Genomic DNA, 15,127 nt, shown 5'->3' on the forward strand with positions numbered 1-15,127 from the left:
TCAAATTTCATATGTAGGCTCCCCTTGGTACCTAGTTATGCATATTGCATTTTGAGACCAATCGGAAAACAACATGGCCGACAGGCAGCCATCTTGGATTTTGACAATTGGAGTTTGTTATCGCTATTTCTGAGGAAGTGCTGAAGGGATCTTTCTCAAATTTCATATGTAGGTTCCCCTTGGTGCCTAGTTATGCATATTGCATTTTGAGACCAATCGGAAAACAACATGGCCGACAGGCAGCCATCTTGGATTTTGACAATTGAAGTTTGTTATCGCTATTTCTGAGAAAGTACTGAAGGGATCTTTCTCAAATTTCATATGTAGGCTTCCCCTTGGTGCCTAGTTATGCATATTGCATTTTGAGACCAATCGGAAAACAACATGGCCGACAGGCAGCCATCTTGGAATTTGACAATTGAAGTTTGTTATCGCTATTTCTGAGAAAGTACTGAAGGGATCTTTCTCAAATTTCATATGTAGGCTCCCCTTGGTGCCTAGTTATGCATATTGCATTTTGAGACCAATCGGAAAACAACATGGCCGACAGGCAGCCATCTTGGATTTTGACAATTGGAGTTTGTTATCGCTATTTCTGAGGAAGTACTGAAGGGATCTTTCTCAAATTTAATATGTAGGTTCCCTTTGGTGCCTAGTTATGCATATTGCATTTTGAGACCAATCGGAAAACAAAATGGCCGACAGGCAGCCATCTTGGATTTTGACAATTGGAGTTTGTTATCACTATTTCTGAGGAAGTGCTGAAGGGATCTTTCTCAAATTTCATATGTAGGTTTCCCTTGGTGCCTAGTTATGCATATTGCATTTTGAGACCAATAGGAAAACAACATGGCCGACAGGCAGCCATCTTGGATTTTGACAATTGAAGTTTGTTATCGCTATTTCTGAGAAAGTACTGAAGGGATCTTTCTCAAATTTCATATGTAGGCTCCCCTTGGTGCCTAGTTATGCATATTGCATTTTGAGACCAATCGGAAAACAACATGGCCGACAGGCAGCCATCTTGGAATTTGACAATTGAAGTTTGTTATCGCTATTTCTGAGAAAGTACTGAAGGGATCTTTCTCAAATTTCATATGTAGGCTCCCCTTGGTGCCTAGTTATGCATATTGCATTTTGAGACCAATCGGAAAACAACATGGCCGACAGGCAGCCATCTTGGATTTTGACAATTGGAGTTTGTTATCGCTATTTCTGAGGAAGTACTGAAGGGATCTTTCTCAAATTTTAATATGTAGGTTCCCTTTGGTGCCTAGTTATGCATATTGCATTTTGGGACCAATCGGAAAACAAAATGGCCGAAAGGCAGCCATCTTGGATTTTGACAATTGAAGTTTGTTATCGCTATTTCTGTGAAAGTATTAAAGGGATCTTTCTCAAATTTCATATGCAGGTTCCTCTTTGTGCCTGGTTATGCATATTGCATTTTGAGACTATTAAGAAAACAACATGGCCGACAGGCAGCCATCTTGGATTTTGACAATCGAAGTTTGTTATCTCTATATCTGAGAAAGTATTGAAGGGATCTTTCTCAAATTTCATATGTAGGTTCCCGTTGGTGCCTAGTTATGCATATTGCATTTTGGGACCGATCGAAAAACAACATGGCCGACAGGCAGCCATCTTGGATTTTGACAATTGAAGTTTGTTATCTCTATTTCTGAGAAAGTATTGAAGGGATCTTTCTCAAATTTCATATGTAGGTTCCCCTTGGTGCCTAGTTATGCATATTGCATTTTGGGACCGATCTGAAAACAACATGGCCGACAGGCAGCCATCTTGGATTTTGACAATCAAAGTTTGTTATCTCTATTTCTGAGAAAGTATTGAAGGGATCTTTCTCAAATTTCATATGTGGGTTCCCCTTGGTGCATAGTTGTGCATATTGCATTTTGGGACCGATCGGAAAACAACATGGCCGACAGGCGGCCATCTTGGATTTTGACAATCAAAGTTAGTTATCTCTATTTCTGAACAAGTGTTGAAGGGATCTTTCTCAAATTTCATATGTAGGTTCCCCTTGGTGCCTAGTTATGCATATTGCATTTTGGGACCGATCGGAAAACAACATGGCCGACAGGCAGCCATCTTGGATTTTGACAATCGAAGTTTGTTATCTCTATTTCTGAGGAAGTACTGAAGGGATCTTTCTCAAATTTTATATGTAGGTTCCCCTCAGTGCGTAGTTATGCATATTGCATTTTGAGACCAATCGGAAAACAACATGGCCGACAGGCAGCCATCTTTGATTTTGACAATTGAAATTTGTTTTCACTATTTCTCAGAAAGTAATGAAGGGATCTTTCTGAAATTTCATATGCAGGTTCCCCTCAGTGCCTAGTTATGCATATTGCATTTTGAGACCAATCAGAAAACAACATGGCCGACAGGCAGCCATCTCGGATTTTGACAATTGAAGTTTGTTATCGCTATTTCTGTGAAAGTACTGAAGGGATCTTTTTCAAATTTCATATGTAGGTTCCCCTCAGTGCCTAGTTTTGCATATTGGGACCAATACGAAAACAACATGGCCCACAGACAGCCATTATAGCTAAATCTTAAATTCTGTATATAGGTTCCCCTTGTTTGAAAAGTACTAGAGGGCTGTTTCTGAATTTACACAGATAAGTAAGACTTAGAGGAAGGGAAAAGTAGGGAAAAGATCAATCTGACATGGAACCTATAAAGATCATTCAATGGTGGGCGCCAAGATCCCTCGGGGATCTCTTGTTATATAAAGTGATCAATGTATTCGTTGTCTGTTTTTAACCTTGATCAGTGCCTGTCATTATAATATGGATGACCTTCAATCTATTCATTATCTGTTAATAACCTTGGTCAGTAGGCAGTACCTCTCATTATGATATGGATGACCTTTAATGTATTCATTATCTGTTAATAGCCTTGGTCAGTACCTATCATTATAATATGGATGACCTTCAATGTATTCATTATCTGTTAATAGCCTTGGTCAGTACCTATCATTATAATATGGATGACCTTCAATGTATTCATTATCTGTTAATAGCCTTGGTCAGTACCTATCATTATAATATGGATGACCTTTAATGTATTCATTATCTGTTAATAACCTTGGTCAGTACCTGTCATTATAATATGGATGACCATCTTATAAAAACTGGCAGATGCTGCTAGCTACAAGTCTAGTTTATAGCCGCTAATGGTTTCAACTTTCAGCGTTGTAAACTATACAGATGACATACAGTATTACTGAATTACTGATACTCAGATTATTCAGAAAATCTTTTAGTCTTTAAGAGGAATGTGTTTTCACAGTGAAGGGAGAATCGAATGTTAATTATGAAGCAATATTTTCAAAAATCATATAAGTCTATGGTTTGGTTTGCGAAGCAGTACATTCATCCTTCGGAGAAATACACGATTATGTTGGCAGTATAAATAGATCGAAACATATACTGATAACTCCCCCAGTCTATACCTCACACTGACTAAAACATCCCAACTTTTTGAAACTGCTGCATGGCATTTAAGCCATTAAATCTGCACATTAAAAAAACTGTTTCCCAATGAGCTGATTGATAAACTTTGACCATACTAAGGGGAATATTGATCTCTGATGTTTTGGACCTTAAATTCAGTTATGAAGTGAAGAACTACAGGGGCAGGTACTAGGGAGTCGTTTTCCCTTGATTGGAAAAAAATTAGGAATGATACTGATGCCATTGCCATCGAAGGAATGATCACCAATTGTTGTAGCGGGTCTGTTCAAGTTAATAAATACCATAATGTATCTGAGATATCTTTAGGTCATCTGTCTAAAGGGCAAGTGAACATATAATGTACATGTACAATACTACATATGTATCCATGGTTTGTCAGTGAGAGTTATGGTGTGTGTTATTCCGACTTCCTGGTGCCAACTTTTTTCCTTTAAACCATTTCTTCTGTCCTTTCTGTGTAAACTATTCCTTCTTGTTAACCAAGGTGCAGGGTCATGATGAGTCGGTCTTCATTAGGCATGCAAGAATGAAGGTGCTTCCAAGTTTGTACTAATAAACGACCTTGACCCCATGAGAGTTCTGATGTTGTGCTAGTAGCATTATTACTAGGAGAGCCAGCTAAAAAAAATTGGTATTCGTTCAAGTGAATTGCACTGCTTTCCTTTAATGATCTCAATTTTTTATATGACATCTTTAAATAACCTGAAGACAATCTCGGTAATGATATTGAGCCTGTTGCATGCTGGGATGAAGTTGCATGCTGGGATGATCGAAGTTGTGGGATAAAATTGCTGCTGGTCTGGGATGAAGGTTATCAAGTTTGTTCAAATAGATGATTTTTTTCACCCTTTCAAGGTCACAAGCATTAAAAACTTTCAATGAGTTTCAGTTAGTAAGTGAATGGTCTTATTAGAATAAATGTGGTCTAGTCTTCAAACGAAGGACATATTACGTCAGTGATATATATATATATACTTGGTATGTATCTGTTTCCCAGGATCCTTAAAACTACTCCGAGTCTAATTAGTACAATACTGACCAAATCATCGTTGTCTCTGTCATTTCAACACCTTTGTGTGCCTGAGTTCCCAGCTACCTTACCTGTGGGAGATTGAAGTTCCACATAACGAGACACTTCGCTGTAGTTTGTTGCCAAATTGAAAAACAGAAAGCTGTTCAGACATTATCTGTAAATTGGTGTCTTGGTTTGAGAAAGTTTTGTAAGATGGGTTGGCATGGAGTGATGACTTCACACTGTTAGTAAGCATTCAGGCCGTATCTGCATAATGCTGGTTTCTTTTTCATATCATATTCTGTTACGCAGCAGGGCTTTTTCTGGGGGCTTTTTGGGGCCATTAATGGGCCCCATTCCCAATTGAAATTATTTCATATTTAAGCCAAATTCCCAAAATTTGGAGTTTACTCCTGAAAAAGTATTTCCCGATTCACCAAATTTCTTCCCAAAACAATATAAGGCCTCATCCCAAACCAATAAGGCCTCATCCCAAACCAGTGAGAAAAAGTCCTGCGGAGTAAATAAACATATACTCCCATAGTATTTTATATTATCCTTTTTTTTAAGCCTACCATCAGTAAATGGTTGACAAATCGCCCTAGATCTGGGATGTATAAGGTCTTTGGTCTGTCCGGGTCTGTGTAGGTTCTCCTTGGGACATATATCTAGTTGTGCCCATTTAGTTTTGAGTTTGCTTAGGGAAAAAAATGGCTAACAGACAGCCATCTTGGATTTTGACAGATGAAGTTTGTTATTGCTATTTCCTGAAAATTAAAGAAGGGGTATTTCTCAAACTTCAAATGTAGGTTCGCCTTTTCCCTTGTTGTGTCCATTCAATTTTGAGTTTAATTGGGAAAACAAAATAGCTGACAGGCAGCCATTTAATATTTTGATAGTAGAATTTTTTATCGCTCGCTCTTGAAAAGTACAGGAGAGATACCCTGGTAATAATGCAGAATGCAGCTTAATTGGTCCTAATTAGTTGGTCCTTAATTGGTCCTTAATTGGTCCTTAGTTGGTCCTTAATTGGTCCTTAATTGGTCCTTAGTTGGTCCTTAATTGGTCCTTAATTGGTCCTTCGTTGTGCCCATTTAATTTTGAGTCTAATCGGGAAAATAAAATGGCAGACAGGGGGCCATCTTGGATTTTGACATTTGAAGTTTGTAATAATTATTACGTGAAATGTACTGGAGGGATATTTCTCAAACTTCACAGTCTAGGTGCCCCATCGGTCACTTAAGTTGTGCCCTGTCAATTGATCATGGCAGGAACCATCCTGGATTGTGATGGTTCTATTTCTCAGAACATTCTTCTTATTATCATAATCAGTTATCAGATTATAAGAGATAAAGAGGAAAGAAATGAAAAGTAGAAAAACAGGTTCATGCATTCTTACATAGAACCAATAATAATCATTCCATGGTGGATGCCATAATAAGATCCCACTGGGGTCTCTTGTTTGCTTTGTTAGATTGTCTCTTCGAAGGAGTCTCAGCTAATGTTGTCACCCGGCGTTGGCGTTGGCTGTGGCGTTGGCGCTGGTTTTCTCATATTAACATTTTGGTACAAGTGTTGAAAGCCATATTGATATTTAGTATATATAAGTGTTCCAGTAGGATTATACTATCCCCTCCCGAGGTCGAAGTGGAATTTTTTTTGGACATATTTTGGACTTAGACAAAAACTTTTAAGTTTTTGGTGCAAGTGTTGAAAGGCATTAAAACATCATTTGTAGTTGTATTACGTAGGTATACTGATATTTGACATTAATGTCCCTGTGGGGTTAGACAATCATGTCCTGGAGTTCAACTGAAAGACTTTTGGAGAAAAAAAACCTGCTCTTTGACATGGACTTAGAATTTTTATGTAAACAAAAACTTTGAAGTTTTTGGTACTAGTATTGAAAGGCATTAACACTTTATAATTGTACTAGGGTACTGATATTTGACATTAGAGTCCCTGTGGGGTTGTAGTCTTCCGGAGTTGAGCTAAAAGATTTTTTTCACATATCATTAACATTATTTGTTATTTATTGACAAACATTTGCGAGACGAGCTATGCTGTTCTAAACTTTGTTTTTTAGATGATGGGCTATTCAATCGCTTTTCCTCCATGGTCCGTCCTTCTGTCGTACTCTAGATCTGTCCATCTGTAAACAATTCTTGTTACCGCTATTTCTCATAAAATATTATCTACGGATCTTTGTCAAATTCAAGATTTAGGTCAATTATGATCTCATTTTGGGGAATTGCCACTTGGCTGTAAATGGAAAACAATTAACGCGAGAAGATCTAGCTATATTTATGAAAAATCTTTCAAATATTATTTACATTTCAAATTCGCTACATTTTGAAGACAGCTATAAATAGCTGTATATGAATGTAGCTACATATACGATACTATCTATATGCTTTTAGTAATGTTATGTTAATTTTTTTTATGATTTGAGATATATTTCTAAGATAAAAGACAGATTCTATAGTAAAGTAAGAATAACTTTAAATTCTTGATTATGTTTTTATATCATGTAAAAACTGAACTACCGTAGATCAGGAAAAGAAAATGTACAAATGTAATATTTTGATTTATAGTTTGATATCAACTAATCAGTAATCGTTCTGAAGCTTTTGTGAATGCCCTGATGGTAGGAGACTACATGTCACTACAGATCCCATGTCAGTCCTAGTAGTCTCAATTAGTTTTTGGATTACTTTAGGGGCAATTATTTATTTAATTTTACCAGTACAGTCAGATAACCAAGGCATCTTGACATAATTGCCACTAAATGTTGGTTTGTACTTTGTAACCACTCCAACTTGAGTAACCACTCCAACTTGAGTAACCACTCCAACTTGAGTCATCTAAGCGTTTGAAAATGAGACATTAATACACTAAAGCTTCAAGAAGATTCTGACAACAGCGTGCAGCCTCAAACATGAAATAAACAGGGTGAACAATCCAGAAGTAATTTTTTAATGATGACAATTAATAAGAAATTTTTGTGTTTGATTTGGAAGAAAAATAAAGGTAATTTTTAATTGGAAGTGAGGCCGTCAGCACAAATATTAAATATATAGTTAGAAAAACTCTGGTTCCCTTCCTTAAGTTGTGAATATTGAATTTTGTGACTGATCCGAAACAATATTGGGGACAAGTGGCCATTTTGAATTTTGATGGTTTAAAGATTGTTAACCGCTATTTCTTAGAATGTACTGTATGGATCATACTCATATATTTTAATACAGTGTATGCAGGTTCCCTGGGGTCCCAGCTGGTTGTACATATAGTTCTGTGACTGATTGGAAACAATTGAATGGCCAACAGGTAGCCATTTTGAATTTTGACAGGTCGAAGTTTGTTATCGCTATTACTCAGAAAGTTCTTCATTGATCTTTCTCAATTTTCACACATATTTCCTATGGAGAGTGTGCAGTATGTGATACAGGTGTTAAGGTTAGTTAAAATGAATGACCTTGACATTCTTTTCAGATCACAAGGGTTCAATGTCATTGTGCATACAGTGCTTCAATCTTCCTTGAGCTCCGAAGATGAATAATTCAACAGAGACTTTGGAGGTCGTGCTCTTTTAAATATATATATATGTATATATGATCAATATAGTAATAGCGACTATACCGACAAGTAAATTGTAAAATTTTCGGGGTAATGTGATTATCCGCCTCTTTATCCAGACACAAATAAATTACAAAAGACTATCACAGACTGAAATATTGACATCATAGAATCAGAAGGTCGTATATGCTGTATCGTAAATGTTTCAAAATTGTGAGTTAAAATCAATGAAAACTGAATTATGCAAGCTCTGAATGTATAATATCTCTCTGAATTTGTAAGTCTGAAGCAGAATTGTTTTAATTTATTACATTATTTGTTCCCACCCTCATACATCCTATAACATTGAAGATATAAAAGGTTCTTAACAGTAACTAATCTACATTCTACTTTTTATAATTGAAACCAATAAATGTTATTTACGACCTTTACAACAAAAGGTATATTGCCATAGCCAGATATGAAAGATAGTAAGTGTATATCTTCTTGCTTACGACCTAGGCAAATTGTGGATATCTCTAATACATAATCTGTTAGGCTTCAGATATGACCGTTTAACATATATATGGTAGATATACCTTCTGACAATGGGATCTCCATTACACGAAACAATTACATAAATTGAATTTCAAGCCATCGTTATTCAAATTTATTCAATTAATTAGTACAACAAGCTTTAAAGATTTAATAATCTTAAATAAATATGTATATGATGCCACACACTTAAGGAAAAATATAATATAATGTCTAAATTTGTCAAAAGATTTGTTAATTCTCTATAAATGTTGATACTATACACATACACATGCATGCAGCTTTATTGCAGTGACCGCCAATTTATTGTATGTTATATATAAATTAAAGCTCAAAGACTATAAAATGAATTGAATTGAACTTATATAGACAATAATCCCTTTGGTGGTTTAATACTGAAGGCCTTGATATAATTAGTTAGGAATCAAGTTGGTGTTCAGATGGATATGTACAACAAGTATGTACCAGAGTATATCATATACAATCATTTGGTTCTCATATCTGTAATAAATTGATTATCATGCAGACAAAGTTATATGATAATAGATATAGTTAATACGAGCAGGGGACATTATATACATTTTGTTTTACTTGCATGCATCTATGACCTTACATAAATATCAGTTTTCCAAACCCCTAAAGCACAATTAATGTATAGAATTGAATCAAATTGCTTTGATTTCTCCCAAAGCAAATCAGACATTGTTCAGTGAGGTAGTCTTTTGATTGGATTTTCATTCAAAGTGAAAGTCAGGGATTTGTCTAATTTCTTTAGATTCAATACATCTGAAAATAAGACATCAGCCTGAAACTACAATTGAATTTCATGTTTAAGTTGTAGTGTTCAGCTTTGATTCCTTTGCACTAGTCCACAGAGCAAGATGAATCATCCCTCAGCAATGAGGACATGGATACTACATAGGTCCACTGTTGTCAAGATCATCAAAAAGTCCTTGAATTGTTGACAATTAATTTGAAGTGATAAGGGAATTCAGCCCCAGATTTCCAACACATCAGTGCATATTCAAAGATTTTGTTGTTTCTGAAGTATATGTTAAAAAATCAACCAAATTATTTAATTGTCTTTGTTTTGTTGTTATAATGGTGGCTTCCTTTGACATCGGATGTACACATAATTTTCAACATGTGTCATTCCTCCGAATTGACTTTTTTTTTTTTTCAATGACGTTGGGTTCAGTTGTGAGATGAAATTTTTAGTTTTCTAAATCTAATTGTACATGTACATGAATAATTTCAAATGGAAAGAAATTTGTTTTTCGAGATTTAAAAAAAGGATAAAAATGCTTGCCGTTTAAGCTTCTTATCTAAGAGGCCTCCCGCAGTTATTACCATTCACGTGCTTCTTACAAGAGTGATTAACAGTAGTGGGTATAACTTGTTTTGTGATATTTGTAAATGAAGATCATCTCGAACAACTTCTCAAAAATAAGAGGTTTGGTGGTCATTGATTACGTGACAGTAGCAATTGTAAATAGGGATAAAGAACCATCAGTTTAGTGCAGATGTATGACTTTGGCCTTTTTTCAAAGTCACAGGCCGGGGTAAATGTGTTAAAATATCAAATGACTTGTCAATTAACAATCAGTTCCAGAGTTGATTTGTCAATTAACAATCAGTTCCAGAGTTGACTTGTCAATTAACAATCAGTTCTAGAGTTGATTTGTCAATTAACAATCAGTTCCAGAGTTGATTTGTCAATTAACAATCAGTTCTAGAGTTGACTTCTCAATTAACAATCAGTTCAAGAGTTGATTTGTCAATTAACAATCATGATCAGTTCCAGAGTTGATTTGTCCATTACCAATAAGTTCTAGAGTTGATTTGTCAATTAAAAATCAGTTCCAGAGTTGATTTGTCCATTGCCAATCTGAGTTCTAGAGTTGATTTGTCAATTACCAATCGTTTCTAGAGTTGATTTGTCAATTAACAATCAGTTCCAGAGTTGCTTTGTCAATTAACAATCAGTTCTAGAGTTGATTTATCAATTAACAATCGGTTCTAGAGTTGATTTGTCAATTAACAATCAGTTCTAGAGTTGATTTATCAATTAACAATCGGTTCCAGAGTTGATTTGTCAATTAACAATCAGTTCTAGAGTTGATTTATCAATTAACAATCAGTTCTAGAGTTGATTTATCAATTAACAATCGGTTCTAGAGTTGATTTGTCAATTAACAATCAGTTCTAGAGTTGATTTATCAATTAACAATCGGTTCCAGAGTTGATTTGTCAATTAACAATCAGTTCTAGAGTTGATTTATCAATTAACAATCAGTTCTAGAGTTGATTTATCAATTAACAATCGGTTCTAGAGTTGATTTATCAATTAACAATCAGTTCTAGAGTTGATTTGTCAATTAACAATCAGTTCTAGAGTTGATTTGTCAATTAACAATCAGTTCTAGAGTTGATTTATCAATTAACAATCGGTTCTAGAGTTGATTTGTCAATTAACAATCGGTTCCAGAGTTGCTTTGTCAATTAACAATCGGTTCTAGAGTTGCTTTGTCAATTAACAATCAGTTCTAGAGTTGATTTGTCCATTAACAATCAGTTCTAGAGTTGATTTGTCAATTAACAATCAGTTCTAGAGTTGATTTATCAATTAACAATCAGTTCTAGAGTTGATTTATCAATTAACAATCAGTTCTAGAGTTGATTTGTCCATTAACAATCAGTTCCAGAGTTGATTTGTCAATTAACAATCAGTTCTAGAGTTGATTTGTCCATTAACAATCAGTTCCAGAGTTGATTTGTCAATTAACAATCAGTTCCAGAGTTGATTTGTCAATTAACAATCAGTTCTAGAGTTGATTTGTCAATTACCAAACAGTTCCAGTGTTGATTTGTCAATTAACAATCAGTTCTAGAGTTGATTTGTCAATTAACAATCGGTTCTAGAGTTGATTTGTCAATTAACAATCGGTTCTAGAGTTGATTTATCAATTAACAATCGGTTCTAGAGTTGATTTGTCAATAAACAATCAGTTCCAGAGTTGATTCATATTGCTCCAAATTTTTTTTTGTTTTTTTTTCAAAGAAGTAATAATCTCAAAATAAAGATGAAAAAATACCACAATTCTTTATAAAAGTTTAGTGGTTAGAATCCTATTTTAGTTGAAAAACATTACCTACAAGTAAGAATTTAGTTTTTGGTAGACATTTTTATTTGCCAAAATATGGTTAATTTGAACATTGATTATTTGCAAATCTTTTTCTCAGAAAATATCATTTGATATGAGTGTTTTACAAATCAAAATTTTTGATGTGTCAAACTTTTTTCATAGAACTTCACATATATATGTTAAGATCTTTGAATTAGCAATGGGATCTTATTCTACATTGTACTAAAAACCTACTGGAATGAAGAGCTACTTCAACTTTGTTCAAATAATTAACTTTTAATGTAAAAACAGTCAATTAAACAGAGATATATACTAAAACTTTTGTTCTGCCAAAATCTTGGACAACATTTAGTATTTGCTACCTTTCCAGGATGGTAGCATCATAACTAATCGCTGTACCAGCCATATTGCTGGGTTTTAATTCACATAAATATAAATAGTTTACTTTGATTGGCTCGCTCACAGGGGCTTGGCACGATTTTCCAAATGATAGTCTAAATATATATATGTATATAGTATCAAGGGTAGTAACTACAAAGAGGGGGAAGACGAACGTATTTAAAAAAAAAAATATTTGTCGTATTCTGCGGGTCAAAAATCTTAGTGACACATACATTACCTTAAAGAGAAATGTTTTATCTTTCCAATGAGTGTTCGATGAACAAAATTGGCCAAGTATTATCCAAGTTATGACCTGACGAATTCAGAAATAGATGCTGAAATGGCTAGGTCGGAATCTCCCTGTCCGGTTGAATAGTCGCCTCGCCTCTAATGGGTACCTCAATAACCATTCAGAAATCGAAAAATCGACGCTTGCAGCGGTATACAGTAACCATAACTATGTCAATATAGGATGTCGGTTGGTTATGTTATCCGTCATGTGCCGTAGCCAATTCCATATTACCACACCGAGCTTACCGTCTTCCAAAAGAACCGCCATCTTTCCCTAACCTTTCGTGACTTTGTTTATGTCGTTACAGTGGTCGTACAGCCAAGAAGCGTTCCGAATGAAGGGAAAGATGGCGGTTCTTTTGGAAGACGGTAAGCTAGGTGATGTAATATGGAATTGGCTACGGCACATGACGGATAACATAACCAACCGACATCCTATATTGACATAGTTATGGTTACTGTATACCGCTGCAAGCGTCGATTTTTCGATTTCTGAATGGTTATTGAGGTACCCATTAGAGGCGAGGCGACTATTCAACCGGACAGGGAGATTCCGACCTAGCCATTTCAGCATCTATTTCCGAATTCGTCAGGTCATAACTTGGATAATACTTGGCCAATTTTGTTCATCGAACACTCATTGGAAAGATAAAACATTTCTCTTTAAGGTAATGTATGTGTCACTAAGATTTTTGACCCGCAGAATACGACAAATTATTTTTTTTTTAAATACGTTCGTCTTCCCCCTCTTTGTAGTTGATACTATATACATATATATATGGACTATCATTTGGAAAATCGTGCCAAGCCCCTGTGGGCTGGCTAGCATTATTTAAACCCAGTGATTGGTTACATGTACCTGCTGTCTGTGATGTCACCATCCGTAGAGGTACCATTGAGATAATTATTTGCCAAAAAATATTGATTGATAAAATCAGACAGCTAGATACGAGTGTTCAAACAGGATTGTTGGACATTGTTCTGCTATTGTAGGCACGGTGGTGCTGTTGTTTGGTGGATTCAGTACTTCATACCAACTTATATCTCTCATGAATACATTCTCAGCATATATATATGCAGCTTTATTTGGTATATAGTTAGAAGACCATATGAACTTGTGTCCCCTGCAGTGATTTTGTGATTTAGCCCTTTTTACCAGAGTTATGTCCCTTTTTCATACAAAATGTGTCATAATTTTGTCCGGCTATGCATTCACTTAGTTTTTGATGGATTTTCTTGAAACTTTATACAGAGTTGAAGGATGGTATGAAGTTGTGTCTCCATCAGTAATGGCTTCTTCCAAAAAAAAACCTTTTTACAGAGTTATGCCCCTTTATGTAAAAAATGGTTACTAGCTTGTCCGGCTATGCATGTGCTTTGTTTTCAATGGATTTCACTAAAATTTAGTGTAGTTAGAGGACCCTATGAGGCTTAGCTCTATGCAAAGAATTTGCCGAATTACCCGTTCTAATAGAGTTATCCCCCTTTTTCTTTAAAAATGAGCAAAATTTTGTTCGGCTATGCATTCACTTAGTTCCTACCTAAACATACAACATGTTTGATTTGGTTATAGTACCATAAATAGGCAGCTTCACAAAGTATCCAAACCAATCATGGAAAAGCAGGGGGTATACTTGTCACCCCCTTGGTGACAGCTCTATTTTTTTTATTTCATTTTGTTATCTGCAGGTGTTTTTTATTTTTCAAAATTACCTTAACATAGTTCTTGTATATAAAACATACTTAATCATTCAAAAGTTTCTTCAAAATTGGGAATTTTCACAAGATTTTTTTAGGGGAATTGGTCCTTTTAACAGACCCTGTTTCTATTGTAGGAAAATCCCTGTTTAAGGATACAAGTTACAACAAAGCGCCGGTGCTGGGACTTGAACTTAAGAGACCCTTTGGTCATTCAGTCTTCGCCCTGCCACTAAACCACTGTGTCTTCGATAAAGTCATAATATCTTATATACAAAAGATGTAGAACAGGCTTACACATTAATGCCTCTTAGACACTGCTGAATTTTAGTTGTTATGATGGACTAATTACCTAGCATGGACTTTATTATATATATATATAATGAAGGTCCTTACATTTCTAATTGCCGTAGCAATCGTCAGCAGTGTGCTACCTTACCAATGTTGTAACTGTGGTAAATAAATTTAAGTATGGCTGTGGGATTTGTAATATGATGATACTTGTCACGTACATTGTTGTGCTCAAGGTTTTCATGCCAACGTTCCACTGAATGACGTGTTATGGAGTTTAGCAATAGCCCCTTGGGGTCCTCAGTAATGTATTCAAAGCTGTATATATATACTGTGTAGGTCTTTCCACTATTCTGAGTTGTTTGAAGGTGTTAAATAGAACCTTGAAATCTACTGTTGGATTTATATGGCACATCTTAAAACTAACGATTCCACTCTGGATATTCCTTAGTACAACCTTGACTTTTTATGTTTATATATATCTGTTTGACTGTTTCTACAAATAAGTATCTATAGTAATCCCTTTTAAATTGTTTCTCAGTCCAAGTTGATTAAATGAGGAAGTCTGTCTGTACTCTGGAGTACAATATAGTACATAACAATTTAGTAATCTTTAAACATTTTCTATTTAGGCTGACTCAGAAATTTAGTGCACAACCAAATATTTGCTGCATATAAACAATTGCTTGCTATAG

At 35.1% G+C, this 15,127-nt stretch overlaps 1 long non-coding RNA gene across 1 annotated transcript in view; it reads left to right on the forward strand.

Moving 5' to 3' along the window:
• LOC117345326 overlaps window positions 1-14,621 on the forward strand; it is a 39,999-nt gene extending 25,378 nt beyond the window's left edge. Inside the window, exons 2-3 of the long non-coding RNA XR_004536411.1 lie at window positions 12,752-12,812; window positions 14,279-14,621. This is a non-coding gene — a long non-coding RNA (uncharacterized LOC117345326). The remainder of the gene's footprint in view (window positions 1-12,751; window positions 12,813-14,278) is intronic.
• Window positions 14,622-15,127: the final 506 nt, after the last annotated feature.

The sequence above is a fragment of the Pecten maximus genome, chromosome 16 (genome assembly GCF_902652985.1).
Source record: "Pecten maximus chromosome 16, xPecMax1.1, whole genome shotgun sequence".
NCBI classification, from domain to species: Eukaryota; Metazoa; Mollusca; class Bivalvia; order Pectinida; family Pectinidae; genus Pecten; species Pecten maximus.